This window comes from Neoarius graeffei, chromosome 22 (genome assembly GCF_027579695.1).
Source record: "Neoarius graeffei isolate fNeoGra1 chromosome 22, fNeoGra1.pri, whole genome shotgun sequence".
NCBI lineage: Eukaryota > Metazoa > Chordata > Actinopteri > Siluriformes > Ariidae > Neoarius > Neoarius graeffei.
The window spans coordinates 29,752,849-29,765,763 of NC_083590.1; the positions used below are offsets into that span (position 1 = coordinate 29,752,849).

Genomic DNA, 12,915 nt, shown 5'->3' on the forward strand with positions numbered 1-12,915 from the left:
ATTATGCACTGTAGATGATGATATGTTCAAACTCTTTGCAATTTTACACACAGTACGTTTACATGCACATCCAAATCGAGCTGCTGTCGGTAATCGAGCAAAGGGTCCCAGCAGGGGTGCCAGAGAAATCCAATCCTACATGCAACTGTGAAATCGAGCTATTGTGTGAGGTGCATTGTGCACCCGAGCCACAGGTGGCGCTACACGCCCCATCGTGTTGGTACACTTCCGGTTGTCGTCATGAAGAAGAGCTATAGCGTTGCCAGATACTCCTGACGTTTTCCAGCCCAAAACATGTTCAAATCCGCCAAACTGCATTTAAAACCTCCCAATCTGGCAACACTGGCAGTTCCGTGTTCAAGCTGTTAGGCTTGCTCTAACAGACTGTATGGCTACAAACTGTCCTGTGCAGACCACTGTTTCGTAAGGCAACTTATTTTGCACAATTGTATATTTTTCTAAAGTCCATTTTTTGCTTACAAAAAATATTTTTTTTTTGCTTACAATCTAACTTATGTCTTAATAAACACACAAAAAGTTCAATTGTTTTGTTTTTAATTGACATTCTTCAGATGTTGGACATATATACACACACACACAAATACAATGACTTGTTTATGTACACAATTCACAGCTATGCAACAGCTGTACAGATGTATTTGGTGATACAGTAAGTGAGCTAAATTTTAACAGTGCAAACAATGCCACAAAAAGAAAAGATTCATGCCGTTGTCATGATGCGTTGTCATGCCGACCGAGGCTGTTGTGTTTCCCGCTTGTGGTCTCGTCACTCGTCACTTCCGGAAGGGGCAGTGCTGAAGTAAGTAGCTCGACTACGTATCTCGATAGGGTTTACATGCACTAAGTAGCTCGGCTACAATCGCATAATCTAGGTCGTGTAGCTCGATTACGAGAAATCAAGTTCGGTTCGATTTCAGCCGAGCTAAGGTGTTTCCATCGCATTTAGAACTTCTATTTCAGTCGAGCAACGGCAGAAATTCGATTTTCTCTATGTGCATGTAAACACACTCACTGACAGTCGAACTCCTTTCTGATATTGCTCCACTATTTGTCGGCGCAGAATTAGGGGGATTGGTGATCCTCTTCCCATCTTTACTTCTGAGAGCCGCTGCCACTCCAAGATGCTCTTTTTATACCCAGTCATGTTAATGACCTATTGTCAATTGACCTAATGAGTTGCAATTTGGTCCTCCAGCTGTTCCTTTAACTTTTCCAGCCTCTTATTGCCCCTGTCCCAACTTTTTTGAGATGTGTTGCTGTCATGAAATTTCAAATGAGCCAATATTTGGCATGAAATTTCAAAATGTCTCACTTTCGACATTTGATATGTTGTCTATGTTCTATTGTGAATACAATATCAGTTTTTGAGACTTGTAAATTATTGCATTCCGTTTTTATTTACAATTTGTACTTTGTCCCAACTTTTTTGGAATCGGGGTTGTACAACCCCAGTGGCTGGGTATTTTTACCTAACCTGCATGTTTTTGGACTGTGGGGGAAACCGGAGCACCCGGGGAGAACATGCAAGTGCTAACCATTACACCACTGTGCCACATCCTATGTATAGATCTTAGCTTGTTTTTGCCTCTGTGTGCTATTGTTTTCATCAAATTGAATATTTTTAAGGTCGCTTGGTCATGGTATAGCGAATAGATGCGACCGCAGATTGTTTTTTTTCTTTTGTGGGAGGAAGAATTTGTTCAAGTATCTATTTTAAAAAGAAAAAAAGAGAGCAGACCCCCCCGAGTTTCAAAGCACATTAATCCTTTGCTTCTTCTTACAAGGACGCTCTTGAAGAATGAAGCTGAAAATAAAAAAATTAAAAAAAAGAAGCTGTATGCACATGTTGCATGTTTTTATTAGGTCTCTCTTTTTGTTTTCCTCTTTTTCCTTTATAATGAGGGCATCATTTCATCTATGGGCTGCTGCTTATGAAAATGATTGGATTATTTTGTCTCGAGCATCTGTGTTAAAAGGATCGCCCCTTTTGTCTTTTTATTGAGCTTTGATTCAATGCTGCTGATTCAAACAAAAGACAGCCGTGTTCCTTTCTAAGCTCTTTTTTTTTCCTCCTCTACTCCCTCATCTGGCTTGGAAGGAAGCAGTTCCATCCGTTCTAATTGGCCGTGTTCATGCACTCACTCTTCCCCCACTTCATTGCGACGTTCGTCCGTGTGCCTTTGTTAATAACGCTAAAGCACTCGGATAGGAACTCGTGAGCTGAGCTTGGGTGAAGGTTGTCTGATTGTAGGGCAAGACAGCATTGAACGAATGACACTTAAACACACGTTTGTGTATTAATGGTCTCTGAGGCTGTTATCTGTTATACAGTCCAGGATTAACAAGTTTATCTGAGTTATAATAAAACACACGTGATGGTGTTCTGAGATCCAGCACATGGCGGAGTGCCTTAAAACCCTTAAAATCACTGTAAAGCATATCCTCAAGTCACTTGTTTGTTTTTATAAAGACGTTATAAAATGCAATATTCATGAAATGATTAATAAGTTCACAATGAATCGTTCTTCCACTGTGCGGTGTCGATTTGTAATGCACTGCAATTTTCCAGGTGTCTTTTTAAACGAGTCTGGAAGAGGGAAAATGGAAGTTAAGTGCACATAAACCTCAATTTTAAGTTTTACTAAAATTCGTCTTCACGAGGAACGATTGTTAATTAACAGTTATTCACAAGTCGAGGTTATTATTCACCGAGCCTGAGGTGGATAATTGTTTTAGTATAAATATACAGGTGATTATTTTTAAAAAATCGTATAAAAAAAAATAATTTCAAATTTCAAAAGCAGCACGCAAATGTAATAACGGTGCGGCGCAGACTTGTCCCTTATCTACGCTGACTCACATGATACTTTGTTTTGAAACTGATAAAATAAATCCCAGTTCCACCTTACCTTTGAATAGTTTTAGACCAAACTTCGTAGCATCTTTAGTGCTTTTAGGACCAGCATTTTCTGTCATCATTTGCAATTCTTCCTCAATTACCGTGACGAAGTAGTTGGCCGCCATTTTGCCGAGTCGCTCGAGGCGATTTTCGAGAAATAGTCCGAATTTCTCGACCAATCAGTACATGAGATTTTCTATAATCATTTGCGTATTTATACTAATTAACAGTTATTCCACGAAATCAAGTCGTACATGAGCTCAGCGCTACGTGATTTGTCGGCTGTAAGCCGTGTATGACGAGATTGAGTGGAATAACTGTTTTATTCCATCCACATTCACTGGATTTTGAGAAATGGAGCATTTTTATTTTTATTTTTTGCAAACTGGATAAATAAAAACTTTATACAAAACATCCGACAAAATCATTTCCGCTTAGAATGTAAACGAACAGGCGAAACGACAGGAGCAATTTGTGAAAAATGTGATAATAATAATAATTCTTGAAAACTAAAAAAAAAAAAAAGATATGTTCTTACCATCAAATACTCTTATTTACAGAAGCCGCGAGAGGCCCTTCATATAATCTTTTTTTATTCACCTTGTTATCCCGAGATAACTTCATAATTAATTCAGGATCTCGAGAAAACAACACAACTAATTTGAGATCTCAAGAAAACAAAATTATTCCGTGATCTCGAAAAAACAAAACAATTATTTCATGATCTCGAGAAAACGTAGAGAGGAAGCCGGGCCAGTCTTCTGCAGAGGTGCCGCGGACTAATTTTGAAATTATCCCTTATTAAAAGACTTAATGCAATCTCTCCCTGTGTCAACCCCTGATCAAAATATTGCCTTATTAGGTGATCGATTATTCCAGACATTCTAATGACCAAAGTTGCGTCTATACAGAATGAGAAATAGCCCAAAGTCAGCATATCACAAGTCGCTTGGCGCACCTGAATGAACCATTTCTCAGCTGTTTACTCGAAATCATGAAATAATTGTTTTGTTTTCTCGAGATCTCGAAATAACGGTTTTGTTTTCTCGAGATCTCGAATTAGTTGTGTTGTTTTCTCGAGATCCTGAATTAATTATGTCGTTATCTCGGGATAACAAGGTGAATAAAAAAAAGGATTATATGAAGGGCCTCTCGCGGCTTCCGTACTTATTCCGTATTTTGTTGCTTTTTTTTTTGTATTTTTTGGGGTAGGGCGGCACGGTGGTGTAGTGGTTAGCGCTGTCGCCTCACAGCAAGAAGGTCCGGGTTCAAGCCCCATGGCCGGTGAGGGCCTTTCTGTGTGGAGTTTGCATGTTCTCCCCGTGTCCGCGTGGGTTTCCTCCGGGTGCTCCGGTTTCCCCCACAGTCCAAAGACATGCAGGTTAGGTTAACTGGTGACTCTAAATTGACCGTAGGTGTGAATGTGAGTGTGAATGGTTGTCTGTGTCTATGTGTCAGCCCTGTGATGACCTGGCGACTTGTCCAGGGTGTACCCCGCCTTTCGCCCGTAGTCAGCTGGGATAGGCTCCAGCTTGCCTGCGACCCTGTAGAAGGATAAAGTGGCTAGAGATAATGAGATGAGATGAGATGAGATGAGATGAGATGAGATTTTTTGGGGTTTTGTTTTTAGGTAGAGTTTTTATTTCATCCTTGGTTGGTTCAGCAAAACGCTCCGCCATCATCATCATCATCATCATCATCATCTTTAGGGTTTTTTTGGTGGTTGGCAAACCAACTTAAAGGTGCATTACCGCCACCGACTGGGCTGGAGTGTGGAACGGAGGATATGGGGGGGAACAAACCAAAAAAAAAAAAAACTATATTCTTTAAGCCATTTCTGTTTCTTTTAAATCCTTGATAGCAAAGTGATATATCTGACTTGATGCGCTCCACCATTTTGTTTTTCTCTACTCACGGTATATGAGCTGATAGCCTAGTAGTCGAGTAGCCAATCAGAGCATGCGATTGTTCATATCCAGTGAATGTGGATCGAATAATTGCAGTTATAAAATAGTTAATGTTAAAGGATACCATTTCCAGATGTTTCCGAACATTAAACATATTGGCAAATGGCTGTGGTGTAAGAGCAGTTAAACACGTCTGGCCATGCTGTTATTGGAAAATAATCAATGTTAAGTATGGTAAAAGTAACTCTGCTTCGTTTTCAAGGCACATCACATCTCGTCATCTTTTTATTTCCCATTAACAGCATGCACTGATCATTGTCACAGGAATTGTCTTTTGTTTTACTTTATTTTGGATAAAAGGATTTGGCGAGTAAATTGTGGACCTAAAAATAGATCGCATTCTTCTGATGATGTTAGTTATTGAAAAAGCTTTAGTGGTTCCTGTTATCACACACACAAACACACACCAACCCACCGTGTGCAACTCTATCAACCGACTCTGAACCTTTTCCCCCCGTTCAATCTTGATACCCTCAAAATCACTCGTCCTCATTTGGCCAACACCCTGCCAGGCCTGTCATTTCCAGCAAGGCTAATCTCAACTCCAGGGATTACGCAGCTATCCCGTAGTCATCAGTTTTTCTCCAAGCTTAGCTCATATTAGCCAGTGACCTGTGGCTTATCCAAGTTCAAAAGGGAACATCACAGATTTGCTCATTGGGTAAGTCAGTTAAAACCAGTACCATGGTTCAAAGCCTAATCAGTATGAAGACTAAATCTTGCCAGCAGCACCCCTGTAATGCCTTTCTGAAATAGGTCTTATTGACCTGATTCGATGAAGACATGGATTCTAGGAGAATCGAATGCTGGCGTTCCTGAAATCACTTTCTTGGATGTTCAGCCGTTGAAAGATTTTTCACTTGGAAACTATGAAACTTGTACAGTGTCTTACAAAAGTATTCATCCCCCTTGGTGTTTGTCCTGTTTTGTCGCATTACAAGCTGGAATTGAAATGGATTTTTGGAGGGTTAGCACTATTTGGTTTACACAACATGCCTACCACTTTAAAGGTGCACATTGTTCTTTTATTGTGACACAAACAATAATTAAGATGAAAAAACAGAAATCTGGAGTGTGCATAAGTATTCACCCCCTTTCGTATGAAACCCCTAAATAAGAGCTGGTCCAACCAATTCACTTCGTAAGTCACATAATTAGTTGATTAAGCTCCACCTGTATGCAATCAAAGTGTCACATGATCTGTCACATGATGTTTGTATAAATGAACCTGTTCTGGAAGGACCCTGACTCTGCAACACTACTAAGCAAGCAACGTGAAAACCTCCAAACAAGTCAGAGACAAGGTTGTGGAGAAGTATAGATCAGGGTTGGGTTATAAAAATATCCCAAACTTTGAATATCCCACAGAGCACCATTAAATCCATTATAGCAAAATGGAAAGAATATGGCAGCACTACAAACCTGACAAGAGAAGGTCGTCCCCCAAAACTCACAGATCAGGCAAGGAGGGCATTAATCAGAGATACAACAAAGACACCAAAGATAACACTGAAAGAGCTGCAAAGATCCACAGCGGAGATGGGAGTATCTGTCCATAGGACCACTTTAAACCGTACACTCCACAGAGTGGGGCTTTATGGAAGAGTGGCCAGAAAAAAGCCATTGCTTAAAGAAAAAAAAACCAAGAAACCATGTTTGGAGTTTGCCCAACAGCATGTGGCAGACTCCCCAAACACATGGAAGAAGATTCTCTGGTCAAATGAGACTATAATTGAACTTTTTGACCATCATGGGAAATGCTCTGTGTGGTGCAAACCCAACACTTCCCATTGCCCTGAGAACACCATTTGTACAGTGAAGCATGGTGGTGGTAGTAGCATCATGCTGTGGGGATGTTTTTCATCTGCAGGGACAGGAAAGCTGGTCAGGACTGAAGGAAAGCTGGATGGCACTAAATACAGGGCAATTCTAGAGGAAAACCTGTCTGAGTCAGCCAGAGGTTCGAGACTGGGATGAAGGTTCACGTTCCAGCAGGACAATGACCCGAAACATACTGCTAAAGCTACACTGGAGTGGTTTAAAGGGAAACATTTAAGTGTCTTGGAATGGCCTAATCAAAGCCCAGACCTCAATCCAATTGAGAATCTGTGTTATAACTTGAACATTGCTGTACACCAACACAACCCATCTAACTTGAAGGAGTTGGAGCAGTTTTGCCTTGAGGCATGGGCAAAAATCCCAGTGGCTAGATGTGCTCAGTGAATAGAGACATACCCCAAGAGACTTGCAGCTGTAATTGTAGCAAAAGGTGGCTCTACAAAGTATTGACTTTGGGGGGATGAATACCTATGCACACTCCAGATTTCTGTTTTTACTTCTTAATTATTGTTTGTGTCACAATAAAACAACAATTTTCACCTTTAAAGTGGTCGGCATGTTGTGTAAATCAAATGGTGCTAACCCTCCAAAAGTCCATTTTAATTCCAGCTTGTAATGCGACAAAACAGGACAAACGCCAAGGGGGATGAATACTTTTGCAAGACACTGTAGCTATGTGCTGTGTTTTGTCCAAATCAATCAACCAACCAACCAATCGGCCTTTTTTTATGAATTATACATTATTTAAGTAACCTGGGATTCTATGAATACTATTTTCTGATTCCTATATAGATGGAATCTTCAGCATGAACTTCACCCCTGGACTTTTTCCATCAATTTTGTTTTAATCTCTCTGAATTTCTGCTCCATGTAAACAAGGTTTATGCTGTACTTTTTTTTTTTGGCCTAGTTTTGCTCTCACAGACATTGTGAAAGATTTCTTCGGTCATGAGTTCCGATTGTTGGCCTTCGACATGATGGGACGTGTTCCAAAGATATCAAACAAGAAATTTCTGGCAGTGTTGCCATTTTTACTGCTATGACATTCATATAAAATCCATCAATAGGAGGAGGGTATAGCATGATGGGGAACTTTTGAAATGTGAAATTAAATAAAATACCGTTAATCATGTAAATTAATAGGGCATTTCCAGCCGACCTGCTAATTCGGCTACTATGCATGCTAATGAATTAAAAAATAAATAAAATCCCGATTACCTCAGGGTCACTTTGAATAATAGGCAGAACATGCTGCTTCGTCCCCTTTCTCTAGACATAACAATGGCCTTGTTTATGCTTATGTGAGTCTATTTTCAAGCCAGGAGCACGCTGAATGATGACGAAGGCAGAATTAAGACGCAGCACACAGGTCTATCGTGAGGGGATCTTCACCGTATACTCTGACACCTACTATAGTATATTCAACGAAGATTTTATTGGGATTATCTCATACTCATGCGATAAATAATCTTAAAAGACAGCTGACAGCTCATCCATGATAGGCTAAACACAGCTTCTGTGGTCTCACACACACACACACACACACACACACACACACACACACACACACACACACACACACACACACACGCACCATGTTATAAGCATTCAGAACTGAAACACTTATTTGGTATTCCCCCAGCTCCTGTCCCTACTACCCAGAAGCAACTTTGTGAAATTAGGAGCAAAAATGTTATCTCTGAAACGGTGGGAAGAAGCTGATTGCTGTCCGCATTTGTAGCATGGAGCACGTTTGCCGAGTTTAATAGGTGCCATGGTAACCTGATCAGCTCAATAATTGTTTTTCCAGCTCTGGCAAATGAAGAAGACAACATTGTAGAAGGTATTTATTGGCTTGCCTTTTTTTTTTTGGATTTAGTTTCTCACTTCTTTAATATGACTTATTTGAGCCAGTGCCTTTGTGAAGTGTGTGGATAAACATGGAGTCAAATATTTCAAATTATTAACACGAAAGTTAAAGCATATACGCAGAACCATGGCCTCACTTTTTGCTTATAAATGCCTTGAGACCTCAAGAATGGCACAGGAATAGTTTTAAGCGTTAACAATAAATCTAATATAATTTTTACGATTAAAGTGATTCATATAGGTAGCGGTCTGAGTGAATGACCTTGACGTCCATAACATCACAGCAGGAAGTCTATTGGTCTCATCGCCATTTCCGCTACACTAAAACACAGAGCTGACAGCAACTCCGATCCTCCATTTTGAGTTAATTTATCGCCATGCCACGGAGATGTGTTGCTGGCCGGTGCAGCAACACGACAGAAAGTGGATTTATGTTGCATTCATGGCCCAAGAATGTTCAAACTGCAAAGATTTGGACGCGTTTTGTGAGAAGTTCACGGGCACATTGGGCGCCTATGAAGTGGTCTCTCCTCTGCTCTGCACATTTTACTGAAGACTCGTACGAGACCTCTGATCTGTTGAGGAGCGTTGGCTATAAGCCCGTATTGAAAGAGAGTGCAGTATCAATAATTAAGGAAAAAGAAAACTACAAGAAAAGGAACGTAAGATCAGTTGCACCAGTTCTCCCGGAGTGTGAGCCGAGGGTTGTTGCTAAAACCCGGGATGGGACGGGATGGGACATATCTCTCGGGCAGTGACCTCCCCACGGTTGTTGCTAAAACCGCTGACGTTCCGTCCTGGGTTTTAGTAATTGCCTGAGCCAAGCAGTAATGGCGGAGTACTCAGTATAGAGAAAATGGAGAATGAGTGGAGCAGCCGTCTGATTTCTCCGCTGGATATGCTCGCCTCAGCAGCAATATCTTGCCCTTACATGAAAGAAGTGAATGAACGGAGAATTGAACGAACAACTGAAAGTCAGATTGTTTCAAAACAATCAGCCACAAGATCAGCCTTCAAGAAGCAAGAACACAGACGGGTAAGCTCCGACTCTCATTTGGATACAAAACACCACACGTTGTTTACCTGCATTTAGATTAATACATGTAACTTGTATTGTGTGTTTAAGTTAGCGGTATGAGATTATTTAATTTGCTTCAGAATGTGATTGTCTCAGTTCATCTGATTATTTAATGAGCCTTTTACGTTTTATCAGTGAAAATGCATGCATGTACATGTATGTTGCATAAGTTATAACACCCATCCTGTTTTAATGAGAGTCAACCCGCAATCAATGAAGTCAAATCAGTCTTAGTTGAGCAAGTCGGTGACGGTATTTCTTACTTTCACCATAAATTTTTATTTATATGACTTTGGTCTATAGCTGTCAAAGGCCTCGGCCTTAAAACCGGTTACCGCAGTGACGTCACGCACTCAGGGCTGGCTGGCTCAGCGGGGCAGCTCCAATGCCAACTTTTCGGTTGATTTTAACTCTCAAAAATATATATATATTTTTATTCCCATTTATGCAGCATACAAGAGTCAAGGATGGATATACTATCCACTCAGAAATTTATTTAAAAATTAAGGTTCTGCGTATCTGCTTTAACATGATTTTCAGCTTAGTGGAACAAGGTGGTTGTGTGTGGGTTTTTTTTTTTTGGTCATATATAAAGAGCTTTTCGAAGTAGCGTATTTTTTTCCCCTGGGAAACATTTCCAGGTTTCAATATTTTCAGCACTTCCTCAATAAATATTTGGTGAAGGAAGTTATCGTACTGAACTGTAATATGTAACAAGGCTGGAGACACTTGGAGAGTATTATACATACTGAGACTGAGATGATTGTTGCAAAACATTAATTTTCTTTCTCAACCTTTTCTGCATTCATTGCGATTCATTTTTGTGATAATTATATTGCTCCAGTTGAGCCTTAACCTCCTGCAGTGTTTGTGCGAACACTTGTGATTCCTAACCCATAACCGCTACAGAGCATCCATGACCCACCACTTTTCTTTCTCACCACATGTGAGGATGGCATTCATGGCCAAAACGTTTGCTTTGATCAGTCTGGCTTCATCTGATCACAGCGAACAGATCCAGTTGTAGCTCCAGTGAAACTTGCTGAAGTTCCAGCACTGCGTTTTGTTTGTTGCTGTCAGAAAGGATTTCTTGAAACTCTTCCGGATTCTTCATTTCTGAGACAGTGATGTTTAGTTTCTGTTCCCATTTTGTGATACAATCCTCGTGCGATCCTTTCCTTCAGATTTTCACCTTCTCCAGAATTTTTTTTTAATGAATAAAAATGCTCCTGTATTTGTAACCGTTTGTGTATTTCTTGTATACACTACCGTTCAAAAGTTTGGGGTCACTTTGAAATGTGCTTATTTTTGACAGAAAAGCACTGTTCTTTTCAATGAAGATCACTTTAAACTAATCAGAAATCCACTCTATACATTGCTAATGTGGTAAATGACTATTCTAGCTGCAAATGTCTGGTTTTTGGTGCAATATCTCCATAGGTGTATAGAGGCCCATTTCCAGCAACTCTCACTCCAGTGTTCTAATGGTACAATGTGTTTGCTCATTGCCTCAGAAGGCTAATGGATGATTAGAAAACCCTTGTACAATCATGTTAGCACAGCTGAAAACAGTTGAGCTCTTTAGAGAAGCTATAAAACTGACCTTCCTTTGAGCAGATTGAGTTTCTGGAGCATCACATTTGTGGGGTCGATTAAATGCTCAAAATGGCCAGAAAAATGTCTCGACTATATTTTCTATTCATTTTACAACTTATGGTGGGAAATAAAAGTGTGACTTTTCATGGAAAACACAAAATTGTCTGGGTGACCCCAAACTTTTGAACGGTAATGCATCCATTACCTGACTTGTACAGGTCAATAAACCATTAGGTTCTTCTGTATTGAACACTCTCTGGTTTTCCATGTGGTGATGGATTACAGATTTTTTTTATGTGTGCAACCACATATTAATACCCAGAGAAACAGGAAGTGGCTCCAGCAGCAATATTTATTGGAGAATCTGCACATTAAAAAAAAAAAAAAAAATTATCGATCATGTTATTTTTATTGTAAGCCATGTACGACGAGATTGAGTGGAATAACTGTTTTATTCTATCCACATTCACTGGATTTTGAGAAACTGAGCATTTTTATTTTTATTTTTTGCAAATTTAATAAATAAAAACTTTAGTCAAAATGTCTGACAAAATCATTTCCGCTTAAGGTGCCATTCCACCATTGGATGTATTCTTTGGCATAAAATACAATATATTTTATGATAACATGACTAGACAGAGAAATCTTTTAGCTTCAAAATGATATATCAAACATAATTTTTTAACAACGACAAGTATATTAATTTTGCGACCAAAGTCACCTACCCTTTTAATTTCCGCGCGGTAGTGAAACGTGATGTCATCGGCAGGTTCCCCTTCTTGTGTACCACGTGTCGGTCTATTTTTAGACCAGGAAACCCCCAAAGTGAGAGAGTCATTTCTCCTCGTATATGGGGGCCAAAAAAATTGCGAAAAATTTTGAGTTAATCTTTCAGTTAGCTAGATTTATTGGTATTAGCTAGATTTATTGGTATTATTTTTATCGCGTTCTATCCGCCATTGCTGATAATATGTGCCACGTCACACGTCACGTGGTACACAAGAAGGGGAACCTGCTGATGACATCACGCGCGGAAATTAAAAGGGTAGGTGACTTTGGTCGCAAAATTAATATACTTGTCGTTGTCAAAAAATTATGTTTGATATATCATTTTGAAGCTAAAAGATTTCTCTATCTAGTGATACCATTTATATATGTTGTCAAAATATACTGTATTTTATGCCAAAGAATACATCCAATGGTGGAATGGCACTTTAACAAATGGGAAATGACTGTAGTAATTTGCGAAAAATGCGATAATAATAATAATTCTTGAAAAATAAAAAAGTGTCTTCTTACCGTCAAATACTTTCATTCCATATTTTGTTACTTTTTTTGGTATTTTTTGGGGTTTTGTTTTCAAGTAGAGTGTTTATTTCGTCCTCGGTTGGTTCAGCAACACGTGCCGCCATTTTGTTTTTCCTCTACTCACAGTATATTAGCTGATAGCCTTGGAGTAGAGTAGCCAATCAGAACACATGATTGTTCATATCCAGTGAATGTGGATGAGAAAAAATGTGTTTATATATATATATATATATATATATATATATATATATATATATATATATAGGTATTTATCTATCTCACAGTTTTGACACTTTCATTTATTTTGTATTATTGAGTACTATCTACCTTCCTTGCTT

General features: G+C 39.4%; 1 protein-coding gene across 6 annotated transcripts in view; it reads left to right on the top strand.

The window, feature by feature from the left end:
- phf14 (PHD finger protein 14) overlaps positions 1 to 12,915 on the top strand; it is a 284,756-nt gene that overhangs the window by 59,837 nt on the left and 212,004 nt on the right. The gene's annotated exons all lie outside the window — the stretch shown is intronic.